Source organism: Drosophila subpulchrella, unplaced genomic scaffold, assembly GCF_014743375.2.
Source record: "Drosophila subpulchrella strain 33 F10 #4 breed RU33 unplaced genomic scaffold, RU_Dsub_v1.1 Primary Assembly Seq365, whole genome shotgun sequence".
NCBI lineage: Eukaryota > Metazoa > Arthropoda > Insecta > Diptera > Drosophilidae > Drosophila > Drosophila subpulchrella.
In genome coordinates this window covers 1-20,508 of record NW_023665585.1, presented here as the reverse complement: position 1 = coordinate 20,508, position 20,508 = coordinate 1, and positions in this window count along the sequence as shown.

The following is a 20,508-nucleotide window of genomic DNA, read 5'->3' as shown; positions in this document are numbered from 1 at the left end:
ATCGTATACTTCTATCGCATATCGTACATTTCTATCGCATATCGTATATTTCTATCGCATATCGTATATCTTCCATTTCTCTTTTTAAGTTTTCGAGTTTAGTTGTTTAGTTAGGCTTGAAATCGTTTAAAAATGTCGGTTAGGCACAGCAACGAGAACCTAGTTTCTCTAGGTGATGATGACTCAGTGACGTGCACCCTCTGCAATGGAGTAGTTTTCGAATTGGATTTAATTGAAACTGCTTGTAAACATTGCTTTCATAAGGCTTGTCTACAAAACTGGCTGCAGGATAACAACACTTGTCCAACATGCTCTCAACCATGTTCTCAGTCCCAGACGGTATCTAATCCGAATTCCGGTATGCAAAATCGAATGATGACCAGATCTAGGTCTCGTAACGCCGATAATCAGAACAATATTATCGTCTCTCAGAATGGCAACTCGAATCCCCATCAAGACAATAGGCAAACTAATGACTCAGATGTAAGCGAAGACCCAGATCAGCAAAGTCTTGCGAACCAAATGAGAGCATTTCAAAAAAGCATGTTAGAGAACCAGAGAACATTTCAAGTAACCATGACAGATACAATCACAGAAAAAATGACTCAGATGTTTAGCCAATTGAATAGGTCTACGTTTGCGGATAACAATACGCATCACGAATTCCGTAACAACTCAGGACAAGTCGATTTCCAGAACAATCATGGTCAAAACAGTCAGCGAGTTAGGAACTCTCCGGATGTGCGAAGCGATCGCAGCGATCTTTCTCTGGATCGTCCTGACAGAATTTCAAATGTGATTTCCAACTGGCGAATCAAATTCAGTGGGTCAGCTGACGACATCGCAGTTGAGGATTTTATATACCGTGTAAACTGTCTCACTACTCAAAGCCTAAACGGAAATTTCGATTTGTTGTCGCAGTTTGCAAATTTGCTATTTGCAGGTCCTGCTCTATCTTTTTACTGGCGTGTTCATAGGTCGGTAGATGACATGAACTGGCATGTACTATGCAGACGCTTAAAGGAGAGATACTCAGATCAGAGATCAGACCGTGAAATAAAAAGTGCCATGCGTCGTCGTAAGCAGGGTTCAAACGAAAGTTTTGATGACTTTCTTGACGCAATGCTTATCATAGCTAATACCCTCCGAGAGCCCATGCATGATAGTGAGCTAGCCAGCGAAGTGCGCCACAATCTTAAGCCAGACTTAAAACTTGAGTTACTGCATGTTGACACCCCTTCTTTGGAAGCTTTGCGTAAGGCGTGTCACCGCCACGAAGAATTTTATCGTAGCACTCGATCGAAGCCAATTCAACGCCCTAATGTAACCAAACGGTTTGTCAACACAATTCTTCACGAATACGATTCTGAAGATCAGTCCGAAGATGAAGCCGATGTCGAGGGCGAAGTCTGCGCAATTAAGCCTGCAGACAAATTCATATGTTGGAACTGTGATGGAACAGGTCACAGGTACCATGATTGTCTAAAACCTCGCCGTATTTTCTGTTACGGTTGCGGCATACCCGATGTATATAAACCAAATTGTGCAAAATGTAAATCGGTATCGGAAAACTCCAAGCAGGACATTCGCAAATTGAATGTCCGCCGTTAGCCTTGGATATTCTTAGTACTCCGGATGCTGCGGCAACGGATAATTTACCTGATTTGTCTACTCCTAAACCTGATGTACCGACTACTAAAGCGTTCAATCCGTATCACCTGCGCTTGCAAGAGTATCTTAAACGAAGGCTTAAACCTGTTAGTGTCAATTCAATCTTTGCTTGCAAACGTCGTTCTACCTTGCGTATACGTAAATTCTGGATGCGCAAACGAGCTTTTAACCGTTGCATTATCTCATCAATCATCCACAAAAAGAATGACATCCGGCCTTTCACAATGGTGCAGATATTCGGCCTCGAATATTCAGCTCTTTTAGACAGCGGAGCCAACAAAAGTGTCATTGGTGGAAAGCTTGCCCAACAAATAATATCTAAGAAGCTTTATAACAAATTCAAAAGCGTAGTCCGTACTGCAGACGGCCAAACACAGTCCGTGGCTGGCACAATCTCCATTCCCTTGACGTACAACTCTATAGATTCAAAATTTGAATTCTTAATAGTACCCTCTATTCAACACAGCGTGATATGCGGCATGGATTTCTGGGAAACCTTTGGCATTTCCATCCAACTTTCGTTTTCTGTTAACGAAATTGAATACAGACCCGAGGACGACCCCTCACACATCTGTTTATCCAACGCACAGAAATCAAAGCTGAAAAAGGTAATCGACTTCTTTCCATCATTCGAAAGTGAGGGCCTAGGTTTGACCAGATTGATAGAACACAACATTGACACATCTACCGCGAAACCAATCAAACAAAGGTTTTATCCGTTATCGCCAGCTAAGGAAAAGCTTTTGTGTGTCGAAATCGATCGCATGATTGAAATGGACGTCATAGAAGAGGCACCATCATCGCCTTGGTCTTCTCCGGTTACCTTGCACGTCAAACCTGGCAAGGTACGTTTCTGTCTCGATGCGAGGAAACTTAATGCAGTTACCATTAAGGATGCTTATCCGATTCCTATTATGGAAGGTCTGCTTAGTCGTCTCCCGCCAGTGCATTGCATTTCTAAAATAGATCTCAAGGATGCGTTTTGGCAAATTTGCCTAGATCAAGAGTCCCGTGCAAAGACAGCGTTTACGATACCGAACCGTCCGCTGTACCAATTCAAAAGGATGCCATTTGGTCTGACCAACGCACCGCAAACCATGTGCCGTTTAATGGACCTTGTAATACCGTATCAGCTGAAGTCGCACGTGCTAGTCTACCTTGATGACCTTTTGGTATTGTCAAACAGCTTTGAAGACCATCTTCTACATCTTTCTGAGGTAGCCACCCAGCTGAGAAAAGCAGGGTTGACAATTAACGTCCAGAAAAGTCAGTTGTGTCTGAAACGGGTAGATTACTTGGGATATTTGGTTGGAGAAGGAACACTTCAAGTGAATCCAAACAAGATTAGCGCTGTCAGTGAATTCCCGATACCAAAAACTCAGAAACAGCTGAGAAGATTTCTTGGTATGACTGGTTGGTACCAACGCTTCATTTCGAACTATTCCTCAGTCATATTCCACCTAACAGAGTTGCTACGTGGCAAAGACTTTCAATGGAATGAACATGCTCAAGAGGCCTTTGAGAACATCAAAGCCAAGTTATGTTCTGCCCCATGTCTCGTTCACCCCGATTATGAGAAACCGTTCATTCTGCAGTGCGATGCCTCACTACATGGTGTTGGTGCAGTTCTGGCCCAATGTGACCAATCTGGTTGCGAACGACCAATAGCATTCATGTCCAAAAAACTTAACAAAGCCCAGCGTAACTATACAGTTACCGAACTTGAATGCATGGCTGTAGTCTTGGCAATAAAAAAGTTCAGGATGTATATTGATGGACATTCTTTCAAAGTAGTCACTGACCACTCCAGTTTGCGTTGGCTTATGAATCAATCTGATTTAAGCGGTAGACTGGCCAGATGGGCTATCAAACTTCAGGGTTACTCCTTTGAAATCGAGCATCGTAAAGGATGTGAAAATGTCGTGGCGGATGCTCTATCCCGTGCTTTCGAGGACGTTGATGTTGCTGCGCTGAATTTTGAAGTTCACCCTGAAATCGACCTCGCATCAGATGCTTTCCAATCGGAAGAATATTCTGCACTCCGGAACAAATTCTCGTCCTCACAGCTACCTGATTTCCAAGTAGTCGACGACTTTATCTATCACCGTGCAGCATTTCCCAATTCAATTGACACTTCACCAGACGATTGCTGGAAATTGTTCGTACCCGAATCGTTGCGCCAAAGCGTAATTAGTGCCGCCCATGACCAACCATCATCTGCGCATTGTGGAATGGCCAAATGCCTAGAGCGCATTCGCCGCCGTTTTTACTGGCCAAACATGGTAATCAACGTGCGGGACTACATACGCAACTGCGAGACGTGCCTCACTACAAAGCATCCTACGCGTTCCTTGAAACCACCTATGGGCGCTCAAGTGCATAGCGAAAGGATATTTCAACGACTTTATCTGGATTTTATTGGCCCATTTCCGCGTTCCAAGTCTGGAAACATAGGCATATTGATTATCCTGGATCACTTTTCAAAATTCACTTTTCTGAAGCCAGTGAAAAAGTTCACCACTAAAGTGATAATCAGTATACTGCAGGACGAAATCTTTCCCTGCTTTGGTGTGCCGGAGACAGTCGTGAGTGACAACGGCACTCAGTTTAAAAGCCGTGACTTCTCCGACTTCCTCTCGAAATATGGCGTGCGCCACATGTTCACAGGTGCCTATGCTCCGCAGTCCAACGCAGCGGAAAGAGTCAACCGTTCAATCAACGCGGCTTTGAGAGCTTACATCCGTTCGGACCAGCGTGAATGGGATGTTTTCCTCAGCAGCATCAATTGCTCACTTCGTAACTTCCTTCATCAGTCTATCGGTGTATCACCGTACCAAGTTGTTTTTGGGCAACATATGATCTCACACGGCCAGGACTATAAATTGTTGCGCAAGTTGGGCTTACTCGCCGAAGGTGATGTCAACCTTTCAAGGACTGACAAGTGTCAGAAAATTCGTGCAAGCATCCATAAACATCTGAGCAAAGCTTATGAGACGAACCAGCGCACATATAACCTACGTACGAGGCCTAGATCGTTCGAAGTAGGTCAAGAGGTGACAAAACGGAACTTTGCGCTGAGCAACGCTGCCAATCATTTCAACGCAAAGCTAGCCCCAGTCGGAACAAAAGCGCGAGTTAAGGAGAAACTTGGTCAATCATTATATGTTCTGGAAGACATAAACGGCAAAGAGCTTGGTAAATTCCATGCCAAGGACATCTGGTGATCCCTCCTGACTCCTTTTTCAGTTTTTATTGTTAGTCACAGGGACTAAAAATCAAAACTGTGGTTGTGGGAGTCAGTATTTTCGGCTAAGTTGGCATTCCTAGTTAAGACATTACCCATGGTAATTAACATAAATAGCCCAGATGCAACCCTTCAGTTTAGCAAGGATCCGATCCTCGCTCGAATACCAAAAATACCATTTTTATGGATTTTGGGGATTTTGTGCATCCTACGTCCACTCTAGACGCCATGATTTCCTCCTCTTTGTCGCAAGCTTCTCCCGAGATCGGTTCGTTCCCTGCTAAAAGTGCTATAATTTTCAATCCCGTCCGCATCCATACATCCGCGTGTGAAATTCTTAGAATTTTGACCAGTACGACCGGTTATCACCCCCAATATTGGTGGTAAGAGAATTGAGGACGATATATTGAAAGAATCTAATTGTAATTCCCGGAAAACAGCAGTGACCAGAGACACGTGCAAATTCTCGGAATTGACGGAAGTTTTACAGTCCTCCCTCTGCGCACAGCAAGGAGCAGGTGCCGCGTGCAGCGGTTCATTAGCGGAACTATACCTTTCTTCAGCGCCAGGCCATAATCGCCATTTGGGATTCTTATACCGCACACCGCGTGAAAGGAATCCGTCTTCTTTGCCACACCTGGATTAATTTCATCATCGGCAAACCATAAGCGGCTTCAAGGATCGCCGCAGACAACCCGCGTGAGGTTTTGACCTTACCAAGTCCGCACCACGATCTACAAATCGGATCACGTTGCAGTTCGGGCGAAAAACGCACCGGCGCCGATTCGGCGTAATTCGGGCAAGACCGCGGAAGCGGACGCCGCATCCCAATTGGAATTTGAATTCCAATTCTGGCTTCCAGTTAATTTTGACCGGGACTGCCAACTTGTTTTTGTATCGCTAAAGCGATTGTAGTTTAATTTTCTTATTCTAATTATATGTACGACAAGTTTCTAATTTAATTTACGATTCCTATTTAGCCATTATAATTGCGTGTGTGCTTAAGACATAGTATGACATATATACACGTAAATTAAACTATTCTACAGCGCACATCGATCGTCATCAGGCCTGCTGACTTCGTTGGAGAGTTCGTAAGTACGGCATAGCCGTAAAGCATTTACATTCCTACATATATATTCATTCTTGTCTGAGCCCGCACACTTTTTGTACTAGTATATACATGTAAATTTTCTTCATTCGCGTATTGATAAATATTAATTAAGAATCGTTTGCCCTTATTTAATTTATCGTAATCTGCCTAAGTGCTTTTCTGTAATTTTTGAATAAGTTTGCCGGATATCGATAAAACATGTAATCAGTTTCGTAATAATTTAACGTAAACAAAATATCCATTTATTTTCCTTTTTGATAATCTTGTATTGACACACGATCATATAGAGAGTCGTTTCGGCGTAAAGAACGCTTAGTTTTAAGGTTTTAGTGTTAGGATTTGTAGTATTAAGAACCATGAACCATATTATCGTATTTGCCGTATTAAATGAAATTTAAGATGAATTAATTTGTGATCTTTTGAGGGCACCTTAGAGGATGTAGCGCAGCGGTTGTTTAAAGGGTGGAGTCTAATGAGACTTCACAGGTAGGGTGGGTATAGAAGGTGGCCAATAACATCTGGGCCTCCGTCTTCGATAGGTACAGTCTCTCGTCCGAATCTTAGCCGATTGGTTAAAAACCCTTATCGTTACCGTCTCTCTGTCTACTATTGTTAGTTCTGTGACACTCTTGTTTCATCTTAACACAAACCCACACCCATCTCCCTGAGCAGGCCGGTCAAAGCGTAGACAGAGGTGTTAGGGTGGACAACGCTCATAGAGTGTGTTCGTTACAACATAGCCTTCTGATGTTTGAAGGTCTGGACTTTTACCTAAATTTTCTTCCACCGCCTGCACTAGGTTGACATAATCCGATGACTGGAACGCTGTCGACTCGAGGTTGATGCGTATGTCCAGTTCTTCCGCCCCAGCCTTCTGTAGCTCGTCCATATGAACTCGTGAGAGAGCATCTGGGACTACATTTAGTGACCCTTTCCTGTGTTCTATGGTGAAGTCAAATGATTGTAGCTTCAGACTCCATCGTACAAGCCTGCCTGATAAGTCTTTCTGACTTATCAGCCATTTTAGACTAGCGTGGTCAGTGATCACTTTGAAGGGCATCCCATCTACGTAGGCACGGAATTTGGTAATGCTGAGGATAGCAGCATAGCATTCCAACTCGGATATGCTGTAATTCCGCTGTGCTTTGTTCAATTTGGCTGACATATAGGCGATTGGATGTTCTCCGCCCTCGTCATCGGTTTGGAACAAAACTTCAAATCCGGGGTGACGAGTACAGGTGCTGTTGCCATGCTGGTTTTTAAAAGTTCAAACGCCTTGATTGCCTCTTCTGACAATTCAAATTTCTTAATGCGGTCTTTCTTCAAACAATCGTGAAGCGGAGTCGCTGTCTGGGCGTAGTTTTGGATGAACCTCCTGTACCAGCCTGTCATTCCCAGGAACCTCCGCATCTGTTTGGCGGAGCTAGGTTGGGGAAATTCCTGTATCGATTGTATTTTCGCGTCATCCGTTCGGATGCATCCTCCCCCAACTACATATTCTAAATATCTTGCTTGTCTGTAGCAAAACTTGCTCTTGTCTACATTTATCGTTAGCTCTGCCCGCTGTAAGCAGGCACTGACCTGGCTTAACATATCCATGTGGGCTTCAAATGTAGGTGAACAGACCAGTAAGTCATCCAGATACACAAATACATTCTCGCATAGCGCCGCTGGTATAACTTTATCCATTAGTCGGCACATTCGCTGCGCGGCATTGCACAAGCCGAACGGCATGACTGTAAACTGATACAGTGGCCTGCCGGGCACTGTAAACGCGGTTTTCTCTCTACTTTTGGTTTCGAGAGGTATTTGCCAAAAGGCGTCTTTTAAGTCAATTGCGGAAATGTAATACGTTTCCTGTAGTCGGCTTAACAGACCCTCAATATGTGGTAGTGGATACGCATCTTTGATTGTCCGGGAATTTACTTTGCGCGCATCGAGGCAAAGGCGATTGTTCGGCCCTTTTTGCACCAGAGTTACTGGTGAACTCCAGCTGCTATTGCTCTCCTCGATCACTCCTAGACCTAACATGCGATCTAGCTCGGCGTACACCAGCTTCTGTTTAGCTGGGGATATCGGGTTATGTCGCTTCTTGATTGGTAGGTCCTCGTTGGTCACTTCAATTACATGTTGCTCTAAGCTCGTCTTTCCTAATCCTTTTTCTAGACAAGAGGGATATGTGTCTATCACTTGCTGCAGCTTACAATGTTGTTCTGGGGTAAGCTGATGTGGGGTATAGGCGGTCTCGGGCTTGGGCGTATTGTTCATGTCTAGGTCGCCGGTCATAAGGTCGAAATCCGGTGTTGTTTCAACGGCGGCAACCTCGCGTCTACCTTTACCGAGGAAGATGAGGCCAAATGTATCCCAGAAATGAATTCCAAAATAAAATCGTTGTGTCAGACCTGGCACTATCAAAAACTCTAGGTCCTTGGTTCTCCTTCCCATTCCACAGGTAACGTTATGGCTCCGATTACTTGGGTCTCACCACCGCTTGCTGTGCGTACGCATTCTTCGCTTAGCTTCCTTATCGGCCGCGTCCGGTTTTTCAAGAAAGCGTGTGCTCCTCTACCAATACAGTTCGCACTGGCGCCTGTGTCCAGTAATGCGAGTATCTCTTCTCCATCGACCTTCGTTTTGGCAAAGAAACGGTTGTCATTTTGCACGCTAACCACGGTGTCCACCACCTTTTGCTTGAGTCGGCGATAGTCTGCTCGGGCATCATGTAACTTTAGTATTTTCCGTGTTGTTCGTGTCTCGCTGTCTGCATCTTCCGAGCCATTGAAGATACGTTCACGAGCAAGTTCGTACTCCCTCTCTCGTTGTTCTAGGCTCTTATGGGGGCAGATTTGGTTGGGCTTCGGTGTTTTTACCGGAAAGGGTTGGTCCTGGTCCGCCCGGCTATCCCGGTCTTGCCTGACGGACTCCGCGCAAAAGCCGCTTGGTTAGCATCTGCATCCGTCCCGATTTTCTCGCAGAACCTGCAGGTGGCATCGTGGAATTTGATCGGGCAGGATTCTTCCTTCGAAGGATGCTTCCTGTACTAGTCTGATCCTTTGCCACACTTATAACACACCAGCGCGTGTAATGGGCCTCGGCATCCTTGTCCATCCTCATACCGCCCTCGCGTATCTTTCCGCTGCCGGTTGAATTATTCCACCGTGACCGCGTCCGGAAAGTCCTCCAGTGTCTGGAATTCATCTATTTCGTTGACTGCTGCTCGGCTGCGCATGTTTCTTCCAGTGTTGCTCAACCAGCGATCAACTCGGAGACCCTCTCTTTTGAGCTCTGCTAATGAGGTTATTGGGGATGTTAGCAGCAATCCCCCCATCTGGGAGTTCATGTTGTCCTTTAAGAGCTCAACGAATTCATCTTCAGCGATTTTGTGCTTGAGCTTGAAATGCAAGTTATGCATATCCGAGACATAATCTCTAAAGGTTTCGTGTGGCCCTTGCTTCTTTTCCATCAGTTCCTTGACTTTCATAAGGTCACTCCCGGTAGTGGAAAATGCCCGTCTCATTTCTTGGGTCAATGAGTAGTAGTCAAAATCGTAATCTTCTGCCTTGTCCTCCATTAACTGCCAATACCATTTCGTGGCTGCACCTGCCAACAGAAGATGGAACTCACGAAAGACTTGTTGGCGACTGAGGTCGTACAATTCTTGCAATCGGTCTACGCGGAACAGGAAACTTTCAACTGTCATGCCGCGACCGCTTCCATCGAACTTTAGGTTCCATCTGTCTAATCTGACGTCTTTTGGTCTTGGTCCCTGAAACGATGAGTTCCGATTGATCTCTGGGTGCAGTTGGTGACTCGTCTCCCTCTCGTTTGTTCTGGACTGCCTGTGGGACGGGGTGTCCATCCGCCTGGGTGTTCTTAACCGGTGCATCTGGCTATTGAGCATGTCCTGCGTTACCGGTTCCAGAGGCGGAGTCTCTTGGTATCTCAAGAAGCTGTCCGTTGGATTCGGAACAGTTCGGGGCGGCGAAGGCAGTCCCATCTGTTCGGGTCTCCTGGGTGTCGGAGACTGCAATTCTGTTACTTGTGCTTTCAGCGCTTCTATCTGGGCACTCATTCCACGCTGCATTTCGTTGCTCTGCCTTAAGAGCTCCATCAACCTTTGTTCACGTCGCTCGACAGCCTCTATGTTGTCCTCCTCGTGCCTCTGAAATTGGGGAAGCATACTTGATCTCCCTTTCGGCGGTCCTAGGGGTAGATTCTCCCCACCGGGCAGTGTATTGGTCCAAATTGTTTTCTTCGGACAGGGTATCTACCTGTCCTGGCTGATTCTGTGCGAGCTCCCACGGCTCTCTTTCAGATGAGTCTCCTAGCCTTGGCGCGCTCGCACTCCGGGGTTGGTGATTGTCTCCACGCGTTGTTGCTCGGGTCACTCTTCCGGTGCTGGGTTGGAATAGGACCTTCTTCTTGGCCCCCTTCATTTATGTGATTGGACCTTCTTTAAAGGCCTCCGATTTCTTTTTATAGATTGTCACTTTGTGCGGATTAATACACGCACTAAAATTTGTCTTCACTTTTTTGAGTTTTGGTATAAAAGGTTCACGTGATTCTTTTCAAAACACCCGGTCAGCGACGTAACGCTGAATAAGTCGACAAAAAAAATGTTTATAAACTGGGGGTGCTTCTCTCTGCTTCTCAAGTTTCTCTTCGGTCAAGAACCGTCCGATATTTAAGCCCCTAAAATAAAACAAAATAAATATCCCTAACTAGGGGTGTTAGCCGCTTCTACACAACGCGGTTCCGCTAAGCTAACATGCCCTTACTTTCCCTTTTTCTAGACATCCAAATGTTCCAAACGGAATGGCTGTGTCTAGATAAGGAATCTGTCCAAAAACCCCCTCCCGCCAGTCGTCGGAAAACAAGTTGTTTGACCGATCATTCTCGGGCTCCACAACTGTCTCCTATTTCTCTGGACTCGAACCAAGCAAACGATCTGACCAACTAGCCTAATACGTTGTGGGGCGTCAGCCAGAGAAACTAAAAATTGTCCACCGCCCAAATATGTCAAGGGAAACAGCAAAGACTCGAACCAAGCAAACGACCGGACAAATGCCTAGTACGTTGTAGGACGTCGGCTTTGCGTTTCCTGTCAGTTCCCCCACCCCCATTATGTCCTGGATCGACAAACGAATAGTAGACCCGTACCGCAACTGCTAAATGCGTTACCGTAATGCTTGCGCTCCTGCTCTTTCTGGACTCCAACCAATTCAAACGACCGGGAAAATGCCTAGTACGTCGTGTGGCGTCGGCCAGAAAGCACATATAAATTGTCTTTACGTTAGTTTCAACAAATAGTCGTTCAGCACGTGGTTTTAAAGTATTAGAAAAAGGATAACTCATAGATCTTTGTTTAAAGAAATTCCGGTAAATTTGTCCATGATCAAAACAGGGAATTCTACGATTGTAAAAGACAAAAATTAAAACATCCTAAAGTCAAGCCACTATTCTGAAACGAAGTTCTGATTGAGCGGCCGCTCAACACTGACAGTCACAGAAGTTGGGGACTTTACAGTTACTAGCTCGACAAATAAGTAGGTACGCGTATATTTAAAATTATTTAATCTCCCTGCTCTATAAAACAGTCAAATTACCTAGGGCAAAAAAAAAAATGAAAGCTTTGCCATACTTAGGTGCATCCACTCCGATACCGCAGGCATCGAGATGGTTGACCATAATAATATTCCTTAAGGAATATAAAAAATCCTATCGTTGGTCGCCAATTCTGTTACGTGGGCATATTAGTGCCCGAGTCCTGACAAGGACTTGGGCCGAGGGAGAGGCGTCCGATATTCTGGCACCATTTGCCGGCATAAGCTACGTCGTATTCGGGTCGTGGGATCTTGGTAAGCCTCTCTCCTCTCCAACATAACGAGAATAAATATTAAAAGTGCCTGGAAAATAATATTAGTTCATAAAGTTCGTCAGTCGTCAGTCCACACTGCCCCACAAGCTTAGCTGTCGCTTGATCGCAATACGATCGGGCTGTGTTTTGGCCATATTCCCTTCCCTTCCCACGTTCGTGTGCCAATGGATCGTCGCGGGCCGCGCAATACGATCCCCTATTGTCAAGGTTGTCCGTCAAAAGATATGTCATGGTTCTTGACCTACTCCACTTCTCGCGTCAGCACACCTCTTTAATAAAGCTTTAGCACACCATGATTTCGAATACTTTTTCACATTACAACTTTATTAAATAATATTTAGGTCGGCGTGTGCCGGTGTTGAGTAACATAATATTGGCTATTTCATATGGGGGTTAAATTAGTTGACAATTATTGTTTTAGCGGAGAGTATCGATTTTACCACCTGTTAAGGTGCACACATCAGCACAATGCAGACTATTCACGACTACAAACGTCGCTCAGAGGGCTCTTGCAATTGTCATACAATTACAAAGCTGATACTCGCCGTTGAAAAATTAACATTTAATTATTATATATAAAAATTGTAAAATGTATAAAAAGAGGAAAGTATATCTAAATGATTATATATATGAAAAAATTATTGGATATGGCTACTATTATATGAACTCCTAAAAGATTAATTCTTTGTCTTAACTAGGAAAGTACTTGGCTGAGGAACTTGTGAGATGGTTCCAAAGTCGCCTAGCTGGGGCAACCGAGCGGGTCGCAGGTTGCGGATAGCGGACGACCTCTCTCGAGGTCAACTGTGAATAAGCTGGTGGGATAAGTCAAACACGGTACCGTGGACGGAAACCCCAGTAAATAAACAGTCCCGGACAGCCAGCGGGTATTTTGCAACGAAGGAATACCGACGATGCGAGTTGTTCAGCCGCATCTAAATAGTTGCTTTACACAAACCCACTCCCAACACAACACCTACCCAACTCCCCTCCCAAACAACATCTCACTCCGGGCCGGACTACGGTGTAATACGGACCGTGCCAAGAGTCAGCCTGGCTGGGGGCCCGGATCAAAAATAGCCCAGTCTCAAACGGTGTGCTCAGGGACATGGCGACCCCCTGTTCTAACTATCGTTTTACCCGGGCATCGCGGATCTCTGCCCGGGCGGACTTTTCCCCTTCTCCGCAACTCGTGGGACCAAATTATGGATCAAAAAACAGAAGACAAAAAAACAAAAAACATAGAGACGGGTACTCTTAAAAAACCCATGGATAAGACGAACACTGGTTCCACCTTCCATACCAGCACGGCCCAGAAAGGGCCGCATCCCAAACTGGGGATGATGGGTGGCAGAAAGCCAACCGCAAACGCCTCCGCTACGTGCGCATCTGCGCCGAAAGCAACGGTAGGCACTGCCAAGGCGCTCGAGCCACCCGCTGGTGCTAAATATACATACGCAGAAAGGCGGACTGCCGCCCAGACTCTGCGCTCACACACCAGGAGCACCGTTGCCACGCCTTCGCCTGAATGGCTAAAGAAGGTAGAGTGGGCAAGGAAGGTGCTCCCAAACTACGGGCAGGAAAAGCCCACTCAAGAGGCGACAAAGGCGAAAAGGCAGCGATCCCTCGATCCCGGGCCATCGGCGAAGAGATCTAAGATCCAGCCATCGGTCTCTTTCGCCGAAATCACGAAGAATCGTGTATTACTTGGCCTGATTGACAGGGGAAATCCGGAGGGCAGGATCCCCAGAAACAAGTGGAAGGCAGTGGAGTCCCACCTTTCCCTCATTTGCCTGCGCATGGTACGAGAGAAGCCAGGCACCTCGCCCTGCTGCATGGACGCGGGCTGGTACCAGGGCAGCGTCAAGGTGGTAGCATGCGACAGTCAGCGGTCGGCTGATATGTACAAAGAGGCGACAAGCAAGCTCGGCGAGGTTTACGAAGGGGCGAACATCGTTGCGCTTGACTGGTGCGATGTCCCCAGTAGACCCCGAGCCAGGATCTGGCTTCCAGCAGCGATCAAGACGCCGGAGGACATCCTCTTCATGTTGCAAGAATGCAACCCGCACCTCCCCACGAAGGACTGGAAAGTCGTCAAGGTGGAGGAGCATGAAGGGGATGTCAACCAGGCGGTTTTGGTCCTGAACAAGGAGTCAGTAGCTCCGATCGAGACTGCTCGTGGAGTGCTGAACTTCGGGTTCAGTGCGATACACATCAAAGTGTATAAGGGCGACTCCAACGCCACTAGCAGCTCTGCCGGCAACCCAGCCGAGCAGGTGCTTGCTAAGGAGTTGGAGGCACCTGGTGGGCCGGAGGACGGCTACTCTACCGATTCGTCGCTAAGCAGAGAGATGCGTGCGCTCGGACCGGCAATCGAGGACGTGGACCTCAGCGACACAGAGGAGGCCGACGTCACTGTGGTGGAGGTTGAAGCTGTAGATGTCATTAAGACTTCTACAAATAAACCTTCACCACAGTAAAGCAGCGTCTGCTGCACTTCTGCTTCGCCTGACAGAAGGCGGAGCCGACCTAGTCCTCGTACAGGAACCTTGGGCTGTAGGAGGCAAGGTTGCTGGACTAGGAACAAAGGAATACAAGCTTATGCTTGACCCCAAAGAAGGTAAAATTCGAACCTGCATATTAGCCAAAAGGCATCTTAGTATATTTCTAATTCGCAATTACAGCAACGGAGACAACACCGCAGTAAGGGTTCTATCGGCATATTTGGCCTTTGAGAAGGAAAACCCCCCAGATGCGCTGGTCAGAGGACTAGCAGAGGAATGCGAAAAGCTCAAGAACGGATTGGTAATAGGCTGTGACGCCAACGCCCATCACACCCAGTGGGGTTGCCCAAACAACAACGACAGAGGTGAGTCTCTTTTTGATTTTATTCTAAATTCGAACCTATTCTTATGCAATAGGGGCAATGCCCCTACTTTCATAACTAAAGCTTGCCAAACGATCATAGATCTAACTTTGGTATCAGATTCACTCGTAGGCGCAGTCAAAAACTGGGCAGTCTCTGACGAGCACTCCTTTTCGGACCACAGATTCATAGAAACCGTAATGTTTCGCTTGATTCGCCCTTGCCGGTCAGCTTCGCCAATCCCAGACGAGCGGACTGGCACAGGTACAAAAAAGTTCTGACAAATATCCTCCCCATGTAACCTTCAGAAAGCATCACAAACCCACATGAGCTGGACGAAACAGTATACAAATTCACAGAGGCATGCAACACTGCCTTCAAAGTGGCATGCCCCACAGAGAAACCAAGAGGAAGGAAAAAACCCCCCTGGTGGACCCAACAACTATCTATCCTCAGAACCAACTGCAGATGCCTGTTTAACAGAGCAAAGGCGGGAAATGAGGACACCAACTGGCTGAACTACAAGTTTGAACTAGCCTCCTACAAAAAGGCCATTAGAAGAGCAAAACGAACGGCATGGCAGACCTTCTGCTCTGACATAGAAAAAACAACTGATGCCGCAAGGCTCAGGAAAATACTCTCTAAGACAGCCGCGCCTTTGGGCTATCTTCAAAAAGCAGATGGATCATGGTCAGACTCCAGTAAAGAGTCCTTGGACCTGCTCCTAGACGCTCACTTCCCGGGGAGCCAACAAGCAGGTCATCCACCTGAAAGAGGAGCAGGAGAGGGAATCGAAATAGATCCACTCCTATCAGACCGCAACATGAAATGGTCCATTCATAGTTTCAAACCATACAAATCACCGGGACCGGACGGAATAACACCGGCTCACATCCAGCAAGCAGGACAAATAGCCATTAACTGGTTGAAAAAAATCTTCCAATCCATCCTGGCGGTAGGAGAACTACCAACAGCATGGCAAGAAACAAAGGTGGTTTTCATTCCCAAGGCAGGGAAGGCCACTCACACCACAGCAAAGGATTTTAGGCCAATAAGCCTAACATCATTCCTACTTAAGAGCTTTGAAAGAATGATAAGCCTACACATAAGGGCCACCGTAAACCCGACACAAATATCAGAAGCACAACACGCTTACACCAAAGGTAAGTCAACCGAATCGGCGCTACACTTGGTGGTAAACAGCATCGAGAAATCACTCAACATCAAGGAATACACACTGATCGCCTTCCTGGATATAGAGGGAGCCTTTAATAACGTGCTTCCCACCGCTATAACAGAATCTCTCACAGAACTAGGGGTTGAGCCGCCAATGGTGAGGCTAATCCATAAATTGCTGATAAGCAGAATGGTCACAGCCACACTAGGGACCTCAACCCAGACTAGACTAGTGAACAGAGGCACCCCGCAAGGAGGTGTACTATCACCCCTCTTGTGGAATATCGCAGTAAATAAACTACTGCGGATTCTGGAGGGAGGAGGTTGTAAGGTCGTGGCATACGCAGACGACGTCGCCATCATCTTTAATGGAAAATATCCACAAACACTTTGCGATCTTATGACCGCTAAACTTAAAATGCTATCGGAATGGACGATAGCGAACGGACTCGGGGTAAATCCCTCGAAAACAGAACTTGTTCTATTTATGAATAGGTACAAAATTCCACAACTTAACCCACCCATTTTAAACAATTGTAATCTCTCCTTTAGCGATCACGCCAGGTACTTGGGGTTAGTACTAGATAAACGCCTCAAATGGGGCTTAAACAACCAAGAGAGAACCAAAAAAGGGACTATTGCACTTTACTCCTGTAAAAAAGCAATCGGGCTAAGATGGGGCATGTCCCCAAGAATAGTTAACTGGATATACACAGTGGTAGTCAAGCCAATCCTAATGTACGGAGTGGCTCTGTGGTGGACCGCCTTACACAAACAATGCATACTGACTCCTCTAAACAAAGTACAGCGAATGGCGGCTTTGTGTATTAGTGGAGCCCTTCGAACCACCCCGAATGAAGCGCTGAATGCGATCTTGAACCTCCCTAGCCTGGACTTAGCAGGCATGGAAAGGGCCAAATCGGCAGCTATTCGACTGAGGGACACAGGGCAATGGAAAGCCCAATTATATGGCCATGCTAAAATTCTCCAGCATGATAAATCGATTCCCAAAATCACGGATCTATGCAAATCTATTGAATATAGTCACACACCCTTTGAGGCCCTGATTCCTGATAGAGAGGAATGGGAACAGGGCCGACCGGGCACGACGGACGCAATCTGTTTCTATACAGATGGCTCCAAATTAGAAGGACACGTCGGCGGAGGTGTATACTCCGAACAATTAGATATCAGGAAGTCATTCAGGCTCCCGGACCACTGTAGCGTCTTTCAGGCGGAGGTCCACGCTATAAAAGAAGCACTAACCTGTTTAAGGAACCTTAGCCTCCAGAGAGGACACCTAAACATATATAGTGACAGCCAAGCGGCTATAAAGTCGATCTACTCGACAAACACCAACTCTCGTACAATAGCAGACTGTCGCAGATCTCTCCACGAGATGGCAAATCAGTTTACTATCAGCCTAATATGGGTTCCGGGTCACCGGGACATCGTAGGCAACTGCATAGCGGACGAATTAGCCAGGCAGGGCATCACCAAGCCTTTCCTACCAGGAGAGGAAAATGTCGGTATGCCCATGGCTACTTGCAAGCTAAACATAAAAAACCACTTCAACACACTAGCCAACACCCATTGGCAAAACGCACCACAGTGTCGCATCTCTCACCAGACATGGCCTGTGATAAACAACAAAAAAACCTCGGAGTTACTCAAGCTCAGCCGCACAGAGTGTGGCATGCTGATCCGAGCTCTTACAGGCCACTGGCTTGTTGGCGCGCATGCCGGCAGGTTAAAAGCCCCGCAAAATGATTTCTGCAGAAGCTGTAGGGATGAGGAAGAAGTGGAAACGGTAGAACACCTTCTCTGCTTCTGCCCAGCCCTATGCAGACTCAGACTGAAACACTTAGGAAGCCCCTTCATCGACGATCTTACCGAAATATCGGAGATTAATCTCAAAAGCATAAGTGCCTTTATTAAATCTTCCAGGTGGAAGACATGCTGATCAGCTTAACACAAGCTGAAACTACTAGAAACGGGACCCTAGAGAAGGAAGAAACGAGATCATGCGGTATCACAACGGACCCATTGAGGTCTAAGTGTGTCGGACTATAGTCCGACAGCCGCCCTAACCTAACCTAACCTAGGAAAGTATGAACATTGTCCAAAAACAAATTCTTATCTAAACGGGAAAGGACAATGACCGTTGGTACGGTGAAGATAATAATTGCCTTTTCGGTTTTATTACAATGGGCAAGTGGTGAAAAATCTAGACGGAAGGTCTCAATATATAAGTACTCTAATTCACTCACTGTTATTGGCAGTTTGGCTTTGGATAACAAGTATAGAATTCTTACGTTAAACTGTGGATCGTTGTTTATAGTCCTGGCTAAAGCTTCTGAAGTGATCATGGTGCACGGATATATATATATATTAATTATAAGAAAGGAATCGTGTTTCGAGGAACTTACCCTCCTTTTAATCCTGGGCGATGAGATCTCGACGCTCCGGATCCTGGGCTTTAAGAGATTTTAAATTTGGTTTATACATATATATACGTGCAAGACGTGATGGCGGTTTTCAAAAACAAAACACAAAAATTACGTTACACAAAAAAAATAACACTGTCGCTGTATAGATATGTATGTATGTATGTATCGTATGAGAGTTCCACTGCGGCGCACGTCAGTTCCAATGCTCGAGCTGGGGCTGGTCGGTGCAGCTCCAATTTCTTGTTCAGCGTATGTATTTGGGGATTCTGTTTACACTTGCATTCAGAAATGCATGTACTCGCAAATTGTTTTTGATTGTTTTTGGCAATTCACTTTTTTGTTTATAGTATTGGAGTGCAATTTATTTATTATTATTTTATTGTTTCTATTGTCTTTTTGCTGCTTCATTTCACTGTATCTGCTCGGCTTATGCTCCAATGTGGGTCACCACTTTCTGCAGGGCATGATGTTAGTCGCGGCGTCTCTGAACAGAGCGCTTATAGATCTTTACAACCTTAAGGATCACTTTAACCAGGAGTAGTCCAACGATGAGCTTCATGGTCTTGTTGACATATTGAATATCATCTTGGTGGTCAACGATCTCTACTGTGTTAATCACATTGGCGGTGCTGCCAGCCACTTTGGACGTTTTGCTACCCATCTTGGGGTCCTTAGGCCATTCACTTGGTTCACTAGTTATTTTCGTAATTCAGGATTTAGCAGGTTGACTTCCTTCAGATTGTGGTCGATCGCAGGACCGGCTATCGGCACTTTCTCCTGGGTGAAGCTGATCCTAGGGAAACGTCAAGACATCCTTCTGGACACCAGCCTTCTTCCAGTCGTGGCCTGTGTTGATGGTAGTTGTACTTCTAAACCACTGTCAGTGAGAGATCAGAACAATTTCTGTCTGACTTCTCTATTTGGATGGGGTCTTTTATACCGGACTAGAGCTTTCGCTAGCCCCCTATATTGGATGAATTAACTAGGTGTTCCCACATAGGGGTACTGTTTCTCTATTTCCCCAATTTTAGGAGTCAACGGCCGGCTGGTGCACTCTGCCACCTTACTGGAGTTCGGTTACGAGCAGGTCGATCGTGGTCGTTGTTCTGGCCACGCGACACCCATGTGTTGTCGAATTGTTACTGCTGTTTTGCCCTTATCAATCGGAGCGTTAGTCATTAGGGGCCCCTACCCTCAACTTATGGAGGTTGTTTTGCCGGGGTTAATCTTGGTATGGGGGAGGGCGTACGTAACAAAGCTCAGGAATCTTCATGCCAAATCTCAATAGCCTAGCTCGTTTAGTTTCCGAGATCTCAGCGTTCATCCGGACAGACAGACAGACGGACAGACGGACATGGCTAGATCGACTCCGCTAGTGATCCTGATCAAGAATATATATACTTTATGGGGTCGGAAACGCTTCCTTCTGCCTGTTACATACTTTCCGACGAATCTAGTATACCCTTTTACTCTACGAGTAACGGGTATAATAAATGGAATGTTCAACGAATGTTTTTATTTATGTAAATTAGTAGTTTAAAGCTTCTTTAACGTCCCATGAATGCTTCGCCATCTTTCGCGCGCTTCCGCAGTCCAGCTCCGAGTCCCAATGGGCTTATTGGACCTTGAGGAAGTGGGAGCCGGATTGGGAACGGGGTTGATCCGCTGATGCTGCAGCAGGCCAGCATCCTGGCAGTGGTTGGCCATGTCTTCTCCAACTGTTCCTTAGCGGGCGCCCTATTTTCCTCCTCCCTATAGAAGCCAGCGGGTCCTCCAGCTCCGCTTAAGCTGGCAAGTAGCTGGTGGTTATGGTGTACGGAGTCCTAATGGAGAGGTGTTCGGAGATCACATTACTGGTGGTTCTGCCATAAAGATTCTTCTTTTAGTACAACTGAACCAAATTATTTTTGTCAGATCTTTTTTTCTTTGCGAGGAGACGCCCGGCAGGATGTCCCTGTAAAGAGTGAAGGCCCACTCGGCATGTTCCTTCCCACTGGGATTCTCTAGTGGATCTCCTCCAGCACTTCAACTATTCTGCGGACTTGCCCCTGTTGTGGTATTGCTTCCGGTCGGTCAAGTCCCACAATAATGAGCAACAGCTTGGATTAG